This window comes from Pinus tabuliformis, chromosome Q (genome assembly GCF_031772625.1).
Source record: "Pinus tabuliformis cultivar Carrire ecotype Pingquan chromosome Q, CPIR1, whole genome shotgun sequence".
Classification (NCBI taxonomy): domain Eukaryota; kingdom Viridiplantae; phylum Streptophyta; class Pinopsida; order Pinales; family Pinaceae; genus Pinus; species Pinus tabuliformis.
In genome coordinates, this window is record NC_142296.1 from 456,882,936 (window position 1) to 456,898,158 (window position 15,223).

The following is a 15,223-nucleotide window of genomic DNA, read 5'->3' on the forward strand; positions in this document are numbered from 1 at the left end:
TGAACAATATATGTTTTAAAAATTGAGCTAAAACACTAATATTTTACTCGAATTACGTGAAAAGTAATTTAGAAGTGCTTTTTACCCCTCATTTTACCATTTCATTTGAACTTTAGTTTGTTGGAGCTCTGGAGGTGCTTTTCCCCTTTGATTTTCACTAGCTGATTCCGGGAGTTTCTGTGGACGATTCTCAGCGCCGTCTGGACTAGGTAGGAGCTAAAACTGAGCTCTTCAGTTGCTTCCCTTCCTTTTTGAATTCTGTGCATGTTTCCCTATTTTTCTGAGCCTCTGGGGTTTGAAAAATTCGCCTGGCTCCATCGCACCCTTCCTATATCGAAAGGTGCGATGCATACTAGCTTGGATATGGGCCAATCGGTATGCATCTCACCCAGTACACTACTGGGGGTGTGATGGGCTTGAGAAGGGAAATTTTTGCACTGTTTTCTCATGTAATTTTTTCCTGTTTTTTGCCAAATCAGGACCCTGACTCTTCTCTTGCTTGTTTTGCAGAGATTCATTGGAGCAAAATTGTTGTTACATGGCGAGAACACGAGCATGAAGAAGAGGACGTGCTTGCTTTACATGATCCAGTTACGGTAACCGCACTGCGGAACTGTGGCCTGTTCAAGTTTTTCCGCATCTCTAGCATGAGGAAACAAATCAAATTGTTGCAATATCTTCTCAATGCATGGGATCCTACCAACTAGGTGTTTCAGATCAGAGGAAAATCTATCCCCTTGATTGTTGTGGACATCTATTTTTTGACCGGTTTATCGAGGCATGGTGCCCCTCTTTCATTATCAGGTTTCGCCCGTGGGGGCGACTCTGTGAGAGATTATATTTGCTAGTATTGCAGAGACGGATCTCAACCGAGTAGGGATGGCAAGATCAACATCCACGATGTCAATGATCGGTCCTTGAGGACCATTCTGTTCACTTTTACTAGACTGGCTGGTAGTGTGACTCTTCATGTGGCTAATAGGTCTTATATGCAGTACGCCTTGGAATGCCTTGAACCAAAGGTGTTCAACTGGTGTGACGCAGTACTCCCTATGATGAAAGAACAACTGACCAAGGTAAAAAGTGGAAAATCCAAGAACTTCGGCTATGGTTCTATTTTGACCGCTTTCGCCTTGGAAAAGATCCCACTGATGCAACCGCAATACATTTCACTTGGCTTACCTCCACCGACTGAGCCACGGATGCAGAGATGGGTCGACCTTATGGCCCGACATGCTGGTCAGTCCTAGGTTTCCTTTTCTGATACCTTCTTCGAGTGGTTCAACCATCAAGAGATGGTTTTTTCCAAGTATCCATATGCTGGTATGGATTTCCGGGGTGACCCGGATTTGGTGTTGCCGGCTGGTGAGCAGTGGGGTGCTATCGGTAAATTCTCTGACCATATCTCTATTTATCGTTTCTTTTTATAATGTTCTTGTGCTTTCTTCTATCAGGACTAATAAAAACTCATGTGCTCATGCAGATATTGGACCAGTTCGGCCAGCAGTACGTCTGAGAGTACCAGTTGCCACTCCAGCAGGAGAGGCTATGGGGAGGGCTATCCTTCGCGACCTTGATGTGGCCGAGACTCTTTCAGCATTGCAGGATCAGATCGAAGGCCTCACTCTCGATATTCCAGACGTGAGGATCGACGAGCTACCTCTGAGGTTGCAGCGACATACCATTGGCGTGCCGAGTCGATGGACTAGGTTTTTACGCATGATTGCACAAGCGGTGACTTGTTATCACCAACATCATTAGACTAGGGTGCCCCCCAGAATTTTGAGTTTTGGGTCATTTGACCGATTTTGTAATGGTTACAAAACATTATGTATGAACCATAAACAGTTGTATATATATTTTTTATTTTCGGAGCTTTATTTTGGTTGAGTTACGTGACATTGATGCAAATATTTGATGAAATGCTTCTTTTATAAATGTTGCAAATGTCTATCTAACACATAATTTGCCAATGATTCTGTTAATGTGTTTAAGTTTCTGGAAATATGTTGATATTGAATAGAATCAAACTGCCTTTCCAAAATCCCGACCCTTAGGAACATACGATAGATAGCTGGATTCCGTACGGAGTAGATACAAGTGAGTTGTAGGATGACAAGTTGTGAGTCTAGCCTGATGATGAGTCGGCATATGCCACGCGTAATGGCATCAAAGAGGAGCTCTATCAACGTGTTGTATTCAGCAATATTGTTCATTGACCGACCAATACATACCCCTCTGAAACTCACTAACCCGTCGCTTGGATCGAAGATGGCCAGCGCCGCAGAAGATAGGTTCCGCGAAATACGACTCGCTCCATCGACATATCCAACAAATGATTCTAATAGGTTTGAAATCTGCAACAAACGTAAAAGCAGATCACTTAACCAAAACAATTACCCTTAGCGAAAACAAAAATGTAACAAAAGCATAGGGGTCACTATCTTGAGTCAAGCATAGTAACGCTTAAGGTACAACCCGTTACGAGGTTGTGCTAGTGGATTCCCATCATAATCTACTAACTCATAGGCTCCTTTTGCTAATACACGTTTAAAAATATAGGGGTCCATCCATAAGCACTTGAACTTACCTACTCCAAATTTATCGGATTCCTGGTCGTAAAGTAAGACCAGGTCACCTTATGGGGTTTGAAATTCTTGTCGAACTGTGCCTTGACTCATTTATTATGGGCTTCATTAGCCAAAGCAGAATCATGATGGGTTTCATCCAATTGGATTAGTTCCAAGAAACAAGCCTCCTCTTCTGAAGTTTTGGGGATAAGGTCGACCGCGAGTTTGAGGGATGAGATTTCAAACTGAATCGGTAAGATTGGTTCTAGGCCATACACCAGTTGAAAGAGCGTAAACCCGGTTGCATTCCTCACTGATGTCTGGTATGCCTACAAGGATGAGTACAGGATCAGGTGCCAACTCCTTTTATGGACTCCAATCATCCTTTGCAGCATCCGCTTCAGGACCTTGTTGATTGCCTCAACTTTTCCGTTGGCCTGTGGATAATATGGAGTAGAGCTGTCGTGGGACAATGCTAATTTGGCAGCTAATTCAACCATCATGTGATTGCGAAAATACGATCCATGATCTGTGAATATGGCCTATGGAACTCCGAATCTGGAGACTACATGATTGAAAAAGAAGAGGGCAGTCGTTTCGCCGCTATTGTTTAATGTAGGCATCGCCTCGGCCCATTTGGTAAAATAGTCTACTGCGACTATGATATACCCATGCCCCCCAGTTGAGGTGGGGTTACATGTCATGAAATCTATGCCCCATTTGGAAAATGGTCCAACAACAACTACTGGTTGCAGAGGTGCGGGTGGTATTTTGTTTTTTCGATCAAAGATTTGACATGCATGGCAACTTCTGACTGCGGTTATGCAATCTTTGAACATTGTTGGCCAGAAGTATCCTGCTCGTAAAATATTTTGTGCCGTAGCATAACCAGATTGATGCCCCCCACACGCGCTTGAATGGCAATCATTCAGGACTTTTTCGGCCTCCTCGTGGGTGAGGCACCTCCTCAGAACTGTATCAACACCACGACAGTAAAGTGTATCACCGACGATCATGTAGTCTTTTGCTTGGTATCAAATGTGTCGTTGTTTCGAGCGGGAGGTATTGGACCTATATGTTTGGGTTTGGAGATATATTATTATGTCTCCATACCACGGTTGCTTGAAGATATCAAAAACAAAGATTCGTCCACGATTGCTTCTTCTCATGTTGCGTCGTTGGATGACGATGGGAGATCACATAGTATCTCTGCGAAAACCAAGGATTTCTTCAATTTGGATTTTATAAATTCCAAATCAAATTCTTGTAGAATTGCTATCCATTTCAAATATTTGTCCCCCAGCAACTGTTGTGATAATATATAAGTCATGGGGTTGCAATCTGACAGCATGGTAGTTTTTCGAAAGAGGACATAGTGTTGAAATCTCTTTATCGCTTGAACAGCCGCGAGAGGTAGCTTTTTAATGTAGGAATACTTGCTTTCTATATCATTTAAGTTTCTACTCAAATAATATATAGGGTGTTCAATTCCATTGTCTACTTGAACTAAAACCATTGCGATGGTCGTATCTACTGGAGTCAAATATAGGTTAAAGTCTTTTTGATAATCAGGAGCGTACATTAATGATGCTTTTATTAGGAATTCCTTTAAAGCATCAAAGGAAGCTTGTGTGACCTGATCCTAGATGAAGGGTACTCAGAAAGTTTGCTTTCCCTTGGAGTTTCTAAATCTGAAGCAAATTTGAAGGTGGAGGCAAATTAATGATCACCTGAACCTTACATGGGTCGAGACGAATCCCATCCTTGGAGACCACATAGCCAAGTAAACAACCAGAACTGACAGAGAACACACATTTGTGTGGATTGAGTCGTATCGTGTAGTGTCGGCAACGTAGAAATATCGCTTTCAAATGCTGTAGATGATCGATCCACTTTCGCGAATGAGCTGGAAGATCATCGAGATATGGTTGAACGATGTTTTTTATGTCATGGAAGGCATAATTCATTGCCCTCTGAAATGTTTCCCCTGCGCTCTTTAAACCAAAGGGTAGCTTGCGATATGCAAATGTGCCCCACGGACAAATAAATGCAGTCTTTGACTAGTCCTATGGGTGGATATTTATTTGATTATACCCAGAAAATCCATCCATAAATGAAAAGATTTCACATCCAGTGCATTCATCAATTATCTGGTCAATGAAGGTTGTAGGGTAGTTGTCTTTCAGACAAGCTTGATTTACATCCCTATAATCGACGCACACTCTAATCATTCCTTGTTTTTTCATTACAGGAACAATATTTGATACCCAATCGGTTAGAGGAATCGGGTAAATAAAACCAGCATGGAGAAGTTTTTCAACTTCTACCTTGATGGTAGCGGCTTTCTTGGGGTGCACCTGCCGTAGCTGTTGTCATACTGGTTTGACATCTGGATACATCTTAATTTTTTGTTCAACTATTGTCGAGTCAATGCCTGGCATTTCATCATACGACCAGGCAAAGACATCTCTAAATTCATGAAAAAGAGCGTGATATATTTCCAGTTCTGAAGAAGAACAAGATTTGCTGACATGAATATTCTCTACAACATCTGTTTTGGTCGAGATATTTATGGCAACAGTCTCTTCAATATTGGACAAGTTTCGCTCAGAATCCACTGTGTTTACAATATTTGATAGAAAATAAAAAACCAAGGGATGATGAAGGTCACTAGGAGTATCTTCTTTGTAATCCGGAAGATGGGAACGATGGTGGTAATATTCCCATGGTTCCCCGTCAATCATCATTGACTGAACAATTCCTTCGTCTGTATAATGTACTTGCGACAAAGGATCTGAAGGGGTACCATATTATTTAGACCTATCTATTCAAATGCTTGATGAGCCTTGATTTGGGTTTGCCTCCCATGCTGAAAACATTGATTGCTACAAGATTTCCATTGGGCTTGGAGGCAATACCTGCAGATGATCCATGTTAATATCATGTTCATAGATATTTTGAATAGAAGATATCATATTGCAGGTTCCGACCATTGCCACTTCCGCCAGATTGATTGGAGGCGGTAGGGCAAAAGTCCCCATTAATATAGGGTCTTTTAGTAGGCCTACTCCGATATTTTGAAGCGAATGAGGGCTTCTGTGGATCACCGGAATGCTTCCCGTAACTTGTGAACTATTGGGGAGAAATATCTGTTGGTTGACGATTGTAATTCCTCCTTGAAAGGGAAATGAAATCTTCCTGAAGTAGGTCGACAAAATGGCTGCCATAGCATATATCCAGGGCCTTCCCAATAGGATGTTGTAAGCGAGGTTTCCGTCAATTACTTCAACATCTATTTCTATTGTTTTGCCCCCCAGTTCGACTTGCAAGTTACTTAAAATCCCACATGGGGTGTATGTTCATCCATCAAATGCTTTTAATGTTGTCGAAGATCGCGACAAGGGTAGAGATCCTAAAGTTTTCCAGCAACTCATCGACATAATACATGTAGATGCCCCCTCATCAATAATTGTTCGATGAACAGTTTTGTTGAGGGCTTTCACTTGAATAAGGAAAGCTAGTTGAGTTGGTAATTGAGGGTCATATCCTTTGTGATTAAAGGACAGAAGATTGGAATCCGTTGGGTCAATCGCACCTATCGCTGAAATAAAGCATGTTTTTGAGAGGGGCAATTTTGCAGTACCTCAAGTGTCGACATAGCGGATGGCGATTGGGCCAGATCCTCCACTATATTATAATGTTGTGTTGCTCTAGCACGAGGATTAAATGTTGATTTGTGTACTACTCCCTTTGGTGGCTTTATCATTAGTTCAGGAATGATGGGTGGCACAACTTTGGTCGAAGTTGTTCTCAAACTACTGGGTTGATCTTTGGCCTTGTTTTCCGACAGTTGTGTATTTCCGTAATCTTTATTCCTTGTTGATATCAAAACATCATTTTTCTGCTTTGAAATGGACAACATTAGCACTTGGGACAGGGAAGCATTGTCACTAGCAACCAGATTTGTTCCTAGATTTGGAAACGGATCAGTCAATACGGACACTCTCTTGTCCAATGATCCTCATCACATATAAGGCATGGACGATTTGGTTTCCTATCTCGAGAAGGGTTTGACGAAGTTTTTTCAAGGGATGACTCCTCCTGTTTCTTCTTCTTCCCTTTCTTTTTCTTCTTGCCTCCTGGTTGCTTGGTTTCTTTGCCTTTGTCAGTCGATACGACATTTACTTCCAAGGTGAGAAGTTCTTCATTTGCATTTTGACCTGAAACCATACAGGCCTTCTTCGACTTAGCCTTTACAATTTTCATGCTAGTCGTTCCTATCACGCCATCCCTGGCATGAGAGTCATTGCTCGATTTAGGAGAGGGAGGAACAGAAAATTCCGGTCTAGGAACATCAGGGATTTTATTGTAGAGCGTGCCAGACTGAGTATAGATCAAGTCTAAATATTGCGCACGAGCAATTACTTTCTCTTCAGTGATGAATCCTCCCTTTTCCACATCTTCTGTAATAGAAGGTAACAACGACTTAACAAACCATTCAGCCAACAGCTGATCAGGAACATATGTTTTTACCATTCGACGACAACATTGCTGCTCATGAATATGATCGGATATGTGAGTGGCCGTCGTTTGCTTGAAATTGGTAAGAAGCTCTGTTCCCATTTCGTACCTTATGGGTAACTGAAAATGGGTTGAAAAGGTTGTGGCTAGGGTGCTGAAGTTATCAAACAAAGTTCTAGGCAATTCGATATACCATTTTGTTGTTGGACCAGTTAACGTTCACTGAAAAAGGCGAAGCCTGATCGAATCGTCATTTAGAGTGTTAGATGAACACCATAGATGAAAGGTCATCACATGATTCGATGGATCTTCACTCGGATTTCCATTAAATTTAGTAATATCTGATGGAATTTTATGAGGAATCGTTGGCCACCAAGGGGTGTAAGCGATTGGATTGATTGTTAGCCGGTTTAGATATGGTAACTCTAAAGTTGCCACGAAGGGAAATTGTTGATTCAGGTTCGGCGAAGCATACCCAAGATAAGATGGGATTGCCTAAGCAGTGGGTCTTTTCATACCAACATTGTGCATTTGATGTTGATAACTTTGATAAGGTTGATGGGCATAACCATTACGAAAAGGTTGATTTTTTCCATTTTGAATATACGACTGCCCATTACTTGCAAATACCTGGTACTCAGTTCCTTGGTAAACTTGTTGGAATTGTGGTTGTTGACATTGCACCAGCCATGGTTGTGAGACCATGTGTTGTTGTCCAATACTAGCTGTTTCACCGAGATGAGGGGCAATGGTACTCGTTTGAGCCTGGGTCACTCCAGTTAAGGAGCCACTAACCGATGATTGTGGGGGCATCGTAGGGACAAGGGGTTGTTGGATTGTGACCTGAGAGGCTTGAGGTTGGCATACAATAGGTAACGCTTGTACTTGCAACACCGTCACAATAGCCAGTGTAGTGGGGATATTTAACATAGGCATACTTTGTTGCATTGAGTATACAACTCTTGGTTGTTGAGGCAATATTGGTATCCAACCACTGGATGTAATTCCAGCATAACCTGAATTCTGTTGTGAACCCTCGTATGTTTGACCTCCTGGAGGAGACAATAAAAGGGCATATTGCCCCCCATATGGTGGTAGTCTGGTGCTTAATGGAATGATTTTCCTTTGAAGACCGAACTGCCCAAATTGACACTGCGAAGGATCAATTTGCTGAGACTCAACATAAGAGATTCCAGATATTATTCTAGACGAACAAACGGGAACAGACCATACTGTTGAAACAGCCTCTAGATGGATTCCATCCAGCGATTAAGAGCTAGTTGCGACAGATGGTATGCCGGCGAACACTGTTGGAGTGGCAACAGGGAGTTCTGCCGCTGCTGTGTCAGATGACACAGTCCTAGATGTCGACGGTTTTTCAGACATATCTAGTCTATCCAAAAGGTTTCCTAGCAATTCTACAAGAACTTCCAATAATGGTAGACTAATTTATGATGAAGAAGGATATAGAGTGATCCCAACTCCAAAATGCGATGGGGTACTAGATGGTGGATCCTTCACAATCTCTTTTATAGCAATTAAACTAGGTGGAAGAGGTAGACCGTCAGGTCCGTAAAATATTTTTGGTGCCGAAGAAGGTATAGATTCTGTAGTGACTTATGTTTGGGGAACAACACCTTCCGAATCAACTATAGATGGAGCCAGTTCAGGTATACTAGGACCAGTTCTACTGTCCTCTAGTGCTTGTAGAACTTCTTCTGTAAAGGCAGGGGTACCAGAAATGTTTGGAGTAACCGGAGTCTTCGAGGGTGTCAGAACACTTGTCCCAACCAGACCAAGGGATTTTCAGCCGGTTAAATGAGTTCTCTTTGTCCGGAATAGTTTTGATTATGGGGACAAAGACGATTGACTCGTAAGTCTTCGCGAACGATGGGGTTTCAATTGACTTTCTTCCACGATTGTGGATTACTCGATCAAATAAAAATAAAGGGGAAAATGTTTTCAAATTAAATGAATTTTAGACGCTTTGACACAACTTGTTTTTTCAATTTTTAAGAGTCGAGAAAAAATAAAAGATGACTCTAGTCGCATTCGATTTTTAGTGAGCCTGAAGTGACAAGTGCTCAGATGGACCTTTTCTTTTAAGGAGTCTGAAAAGGAACAAAAGAGACTACTCTGGAAAACTAGACAGAGGGATTACCAAACCAATTGTAAAAATGCAAAATACTTTTTACCGTATGGCAGTCAATCTTCCCGAGTGTTGTGTTCAGTGCATTGCGATCGATAGGGTGGCAGACACGGCTTCCTATGGATAAAGGATATAGCCTATTGTGGTCTCCCAATATATACTCAACAGTACGTGGGAGCACAAGTCCATACTGGCACTTGTCATCTCAAAGAGGAGGAATCACCCAACCAACAGTGAAAGCGACAATTACCAGGCTTTACGACGCCAGAATACATCTCTAGCCTAGACTTCTAGATGTTGTGCGTTAGCTTCCAAAGTGTTTTTAGGTTCATTAAATTTATTTTATAGTTGATCTTTCTTAAGAAATTTGCCTTTCAGGTTCACCGCGTGATGTAGATATACAATTACTAAAATGCAATCTAATATGATAAACAATCATTTAATCTTCTTTTTGCAATCAAAATCCTAGCTACTAAGGAAAGAGAGACGATATTCTTTCAACATAAAGTAGAGAGCACACACTGGATGCATTGTCCTAAATCAAACCAACAAGCAGTCTAAATGCAAATGCACATGCATGTATTTGTTTTCAGATTTCTTAATGTGTGAATGACAAGAAGAATGCTAAGTACAAATCTGAATTATCTTTTCAAAGCGACAGTACTAACAAATTCCTTTTCAAAAATTAAAGGAGGATAATGACGACCCTTTGCTATTTTGACTTGAAAACTGCTTTCGACACTTGAAAAACTACCAATTCAAATCAAATACAAGAGTAACTATATAATCGATCATCTAGAACAATAGAATTCTTTTCTTTGACTGAAAATGACACTTGCGACACTTTCAAATCAAAAGACGACAGTTTGATTATGCTACTTTTTGTAAAAGAAAACTGTAAATGGCACACAATACATAAAAACATTCACAATTATTTGTACTATGGATGCGGAATGATGGAAAGGAAGGGAGTTTCCATAGTGGTATACTGATCATAGACAGCAAAACTTCTGAGTAAAGCTAAAGGGAGTGAACACAAAACCCAAAATATGAGATCAAAAGAGGTCTTGTCTGATCAGTGCACCTTTAACACAGGAAAAGTGCGATCCAGCACACCTATTGCACACGGGAGGTGCGATGCATCCAAATTCCCAAGAGGAGAAGGTGCGATGGTCCAGGGACGAGACTTCAACTGGGTTTCGGGTCATAGTTTGTAGCTCACTTCAGGGATTTAGGCTGAGCAAGTGATGTAGAGTAAATAGAAATCACAGGGTCTAATCTAATGAGGTTACTAGAGCCACCACTAGGGCAATTATAAGCTTTGCAAATCGATTGTTCAGTTTATAAACAAAACCCGGAGATAGACTGAAGCAGCATTAATCTACTTTGCACTTGCATAGCAAATGCAGTTTGAAGGCTAGCTAGCTTGACTTCAGGCTATGTCTGTAAGTTTATAAAACAAACAAACATAGACAAACAAACAATCTATTCACTCCCCAGTGGAGTTGCCATTTTTTTATCAAGAAATATAGTGTCCACTCGGAGCTGCTAGTCCCACTGAGACTGGTAGCTATCTTAGAAACAAACAAACTAAAGCTACTTTCGCTTTCCTTTATGAGAAGTAGATAAGAGGGGAACAAAGGACACCAACCTCAGTCTTGCGCTTAGTTCCTTGCTTAGTCCCTCTCCCTTCTGATAGATCCTTGCCGCTTTGCCTTCGTCTACCTAGCTTCAAAGAGCACCTGTGGAATCAAAGCAGCATAATACTATCGAAGAACAAAGATCTACAATCATAAACAATATAGGACTAGATATATATTGACCACACAAATGCATATATCATCAAACATACAGGAATGTGGAGGTAAACTTGAATAGCTTTATTAATATCAAGAATATCAAAGAGGATTACAACCATTTGTTCTGACCCAGCGTCATCCTCCTAGCATGAAAGCCCTTCTTCACCTCATGAAAAGTTTAGATCACCCAACACTATGATGTTCCACCAAGAAACCGAGAGCACTTCCTTACAAGATACAAAATTCCAGCCTCTGGATCTCTGGGATGAGGGATCCATATATAGATGATTGCAGAGGGGTGAGTCAGCTTCTGGGATTTTGATTAGTGTCCTCTCTCTTATAGTTCTTGATTCCACTTGGAGATTGACGATCTCCTACTCATCCCTGGACGAATTCAGAGAGGCAAGTGTCATAGGAGAAGTTTCTGGAAGATTCTATGATCATCCACCTTTCAAACTATCTCTGCCATTTGTCCACTCTCGCCCATTGCACCCTACAGAAGGAATTTTCAGTATGCATCACACCCTTTACATTGGGCAGGTGAGATGCATTGCACCCTCTGCACTGGGCAGTTTGTATGGTCCAGTTTTGACCAGTTCTGAGCAGATTCATGTGGAGAACTTCTGAGAGATGATGTAATCAGCTGACCTTGTTATTTTAGGGTATGGAACAACACTTTTAGGGACTTAGGAGCCCTTGGTTTATGGACATGTTTGATTGGGGTTGCAGTGCCCAAAAATGTCTATAACACCAACACCCTCTAATGTGCATGAAGTGCGTACATGGGTATGGCAAGATACTACCAGAGATTTGTGGAGGGGTTTTCAAAAATAGCCAGCCCTATCACTTCATTTCTTAGGAAGGGAGTACGATTTAATTGGACAAATGAGTGTGAGAAAGCATTTTCCAAGCTCAAACAATGTTTCACTACAGCTCCGATACTTAAGGTTCTAGATATGGATAGACCATTCATAGTATGTACCGATGTGTCAAAAGATAGATTGGGTGCGATATTATCATAAGATGGTAGGATGATTGCATATGCCTCTAGGAAGTTAAGGACACATGAGGAAAACTATGCAACCCACGATCTAGAACTAGTAGCTATAGTTCATGCCTTATGACTTTGGCGATATTATCTAGTGGGAAAGAAATTTGAATTGAAATCAGATCATAGAGGCTTGCAACATATATTTACTGAAAGTGATCTAAATGCTAGGCAAAGAAGGTGGTCAGAACTCCTAAGTGAATATGATTTTGAAATAACTTACAACAAGGGTAAATTGAACAAAGTAGCTGATGCACTTAGTCGAAGACCACAAATATTTTCAGTAGTTTCATTGAAGATTGATTTACGAGAACACATCTTGAGGGCACAAAATGTAGATGAATAGTGCAAGGAATTTAAAGTTTCTCTTTCTGGGGAGGGGGCTAAGTAAAACAAGGTAGAAGGGTATTCTTGTGACGACGACGGTATGGTGAGATTAATGCAAAAGATTGTAGTGCCAAATCAATATGGGCTTCGTCATCTCATTTTGAAAGAAGCTCACCATGCAGCATATATGGCTCACCTGAAAATCCAGAAGATGTATGCTGAGTTAGAGAAAAATTTCTTTTGGGTAGGCATGAAGAAGGATGTAGCAAATTTTGTGGCAAAATGTTTGGAATGTCAGCTAGTTAAAGAAGAACATGGTCATCCAGCAGGATTGTTGCAGCCACATAACATTCCTGAGTCCAAATGGGAAGAAATATCTATGGACTTTATTGTTGAATTACCTGAAACAACCAAAAGGCATAACTCCATTTTGGAGTTGGTAGATAAACTTACTAAGAGTGCCAATTTTATACCTATTAGAGATACTTAGAAGGCATCTGAAATAGCACAAGTATTTATGAAGGAGGTGGTTATAATTCATGGTTTTCCTAAGAAAATCATATCACATAGGGCCTCTATATTTATAGGAAGATTTTGGATTACTTTCCAGGGATCCCTTCAGACATAATTAAATTTCAGTACAACTTATCATCCGAAGACTGGTGGCCAAATTGAAAGAGTGAATCAAGTGTTAGAGGACATGCTTAGAATGTATTTAATGGATCGACAATCTAAGTGGGAAGATTATCTTCCTCTAGTGGAGTTTTCTTACAATAAAAATTATCACCGCTCCCTTGGTATGGCACCTTATGAGTTATTGTATGGAAGACCATGCAGAATACCTTTAAGTATGGATAGATTAGATGACATAATCTCAGTAGGTCCTGAAATGCTCCAAGAAATGGAAGAGCAAGTGTGTGGATAAGGAAAATATTAAAGCAAACACAAGATAGACAGAAGAGCTATGCTTATATGCATAGAGTGGATCGTAGTTTTAAAGAACAAAATTTGTTTTCCTTTGATAAAAACCTCAGAAAAGCTCTATTAGGTTTAGGAAAGTATCTAAGCACTCTCCTAGATTTGTTGGGCCTTTTAAGATCATTGAAAGGGTTGGAACCATGGCATATCATCTTGGTTTACCACCAGTTTTTCATCTTATGCATGATGTATTTCATATTTCGGTACTACGTAAGTATGTTCATGATCCTTCTCACATTTTAGATTGGCATCAATTACAGGTAACAGATGAAGGGACTCTTAAGGAAAATCTTGTTTGCATTTTGGACCATCTCATTCAAAAACTCAGATGTCACATGGTGGACCAAGTAAAGGTCCGATGGGACCCGTATAGTCCTTGTTCCACCACTTGGGAACATACATCTTCTATTCATCTTGAGTTTCCTTTTTTATTTACTTAAACTTCGGTCCAAGTTTACTCCAAGAGGGTGAGTATGTAGTGTCTTATTTTTATAGTATAGTTTTGTCACTCCTATCAAGGGTGATTTTTGATGAGTTATATATATGATAGGTTGAACACTGGATTGGGGAACAATGTTTTATATGGTTATATTTCCTCTTATATATCGCATGATTGATTATTTGTATTAGATGGTTTTGGCCATGAGTGGTATTGAGAGGAAGTTAAAATTTGCTTCCTTAGTTTGCCTTGCAAATATCTCTATTCTTGCCTTTTAGTAATTCTTGTGACCTTTTGCAGCTCGGGGGCTCAAGGGGGAAAGTTCTTCCTGGATATGGTTGGGAGGAAAACTAGGTGGTTCACAATGTGTTGGTAAGGATACTGGATTTGGAGCATACTCTCATTGGAGCTGGAGCATACTCCCATTTTTTTGAGTTGTATAAATTCACTGCCAGGTATGTTGACATAATTATATTTTGTAGTTCATTACATGGTTTTGATTATTTCATTGTTGACTGAAACTTAGATGTATATCAAATGCTACACACTAAATGTTGAGGGAATTTCACAATGATTGTAGTTTATTTTTGTTGGAAATAATACTGGGGAGGGGGGGTGAATCAATATTTTCAAATCAAACACTCTTTTATTTCCATACTCAGATTTAGATATGCTACTTCACTTAAGGGAACCTGCATGTACACACAAGAGTGTCTAATGCAACTGTGTACACATGAACACCATGATGTAAGGTGGAAACCCAATGTAGGTGAAAACCACCTGCTGCAATTCGTCTCTATCTTCCTTTAATAAGAAACTTATTTTTACAATATTTATTTACTGGAGTAGCCTTATACCAGTACACACGCTTATACATGTAGAAGGCTACAACCTCCTCTCGTTCTCCAGCTTCTCCTAGAAGGGAGCTACAACCCCCTTAGCTCTTGTACTAGCCAATCCTTTTACTAGTACGTAGGCATTGAATTACTGAATGATCCAACCTTCACCTGTTTTCCAGCTACTACTAGAAGGGAGCTACAACCCCCTTAGCTCTTGTACTAGCTGATTACTAGTATGTAGGTGCCGACCTACAGAATGCTACATCTTTCTCTTTCTTCCTCCAGGTACCACGTTTCATAAATTTTCAGACTGGATACTCGTAAAGGACAACACCGTAATCTAAAGGCCACGTTTCATCCAATTTTCATACTGGACCCATCAATATCATTAAAGCACACAATCAATCAACACTAGCATCATAAATCTCTGAATCACCCAATACTGAATCACTGAAACCCTATCAACAAACTGCAGTAACCAGAACACTGAGTAGAACATAGAACTCTACAACAATGTTCAGATCTAACTGTATCATCAAAGATCATGCATCAG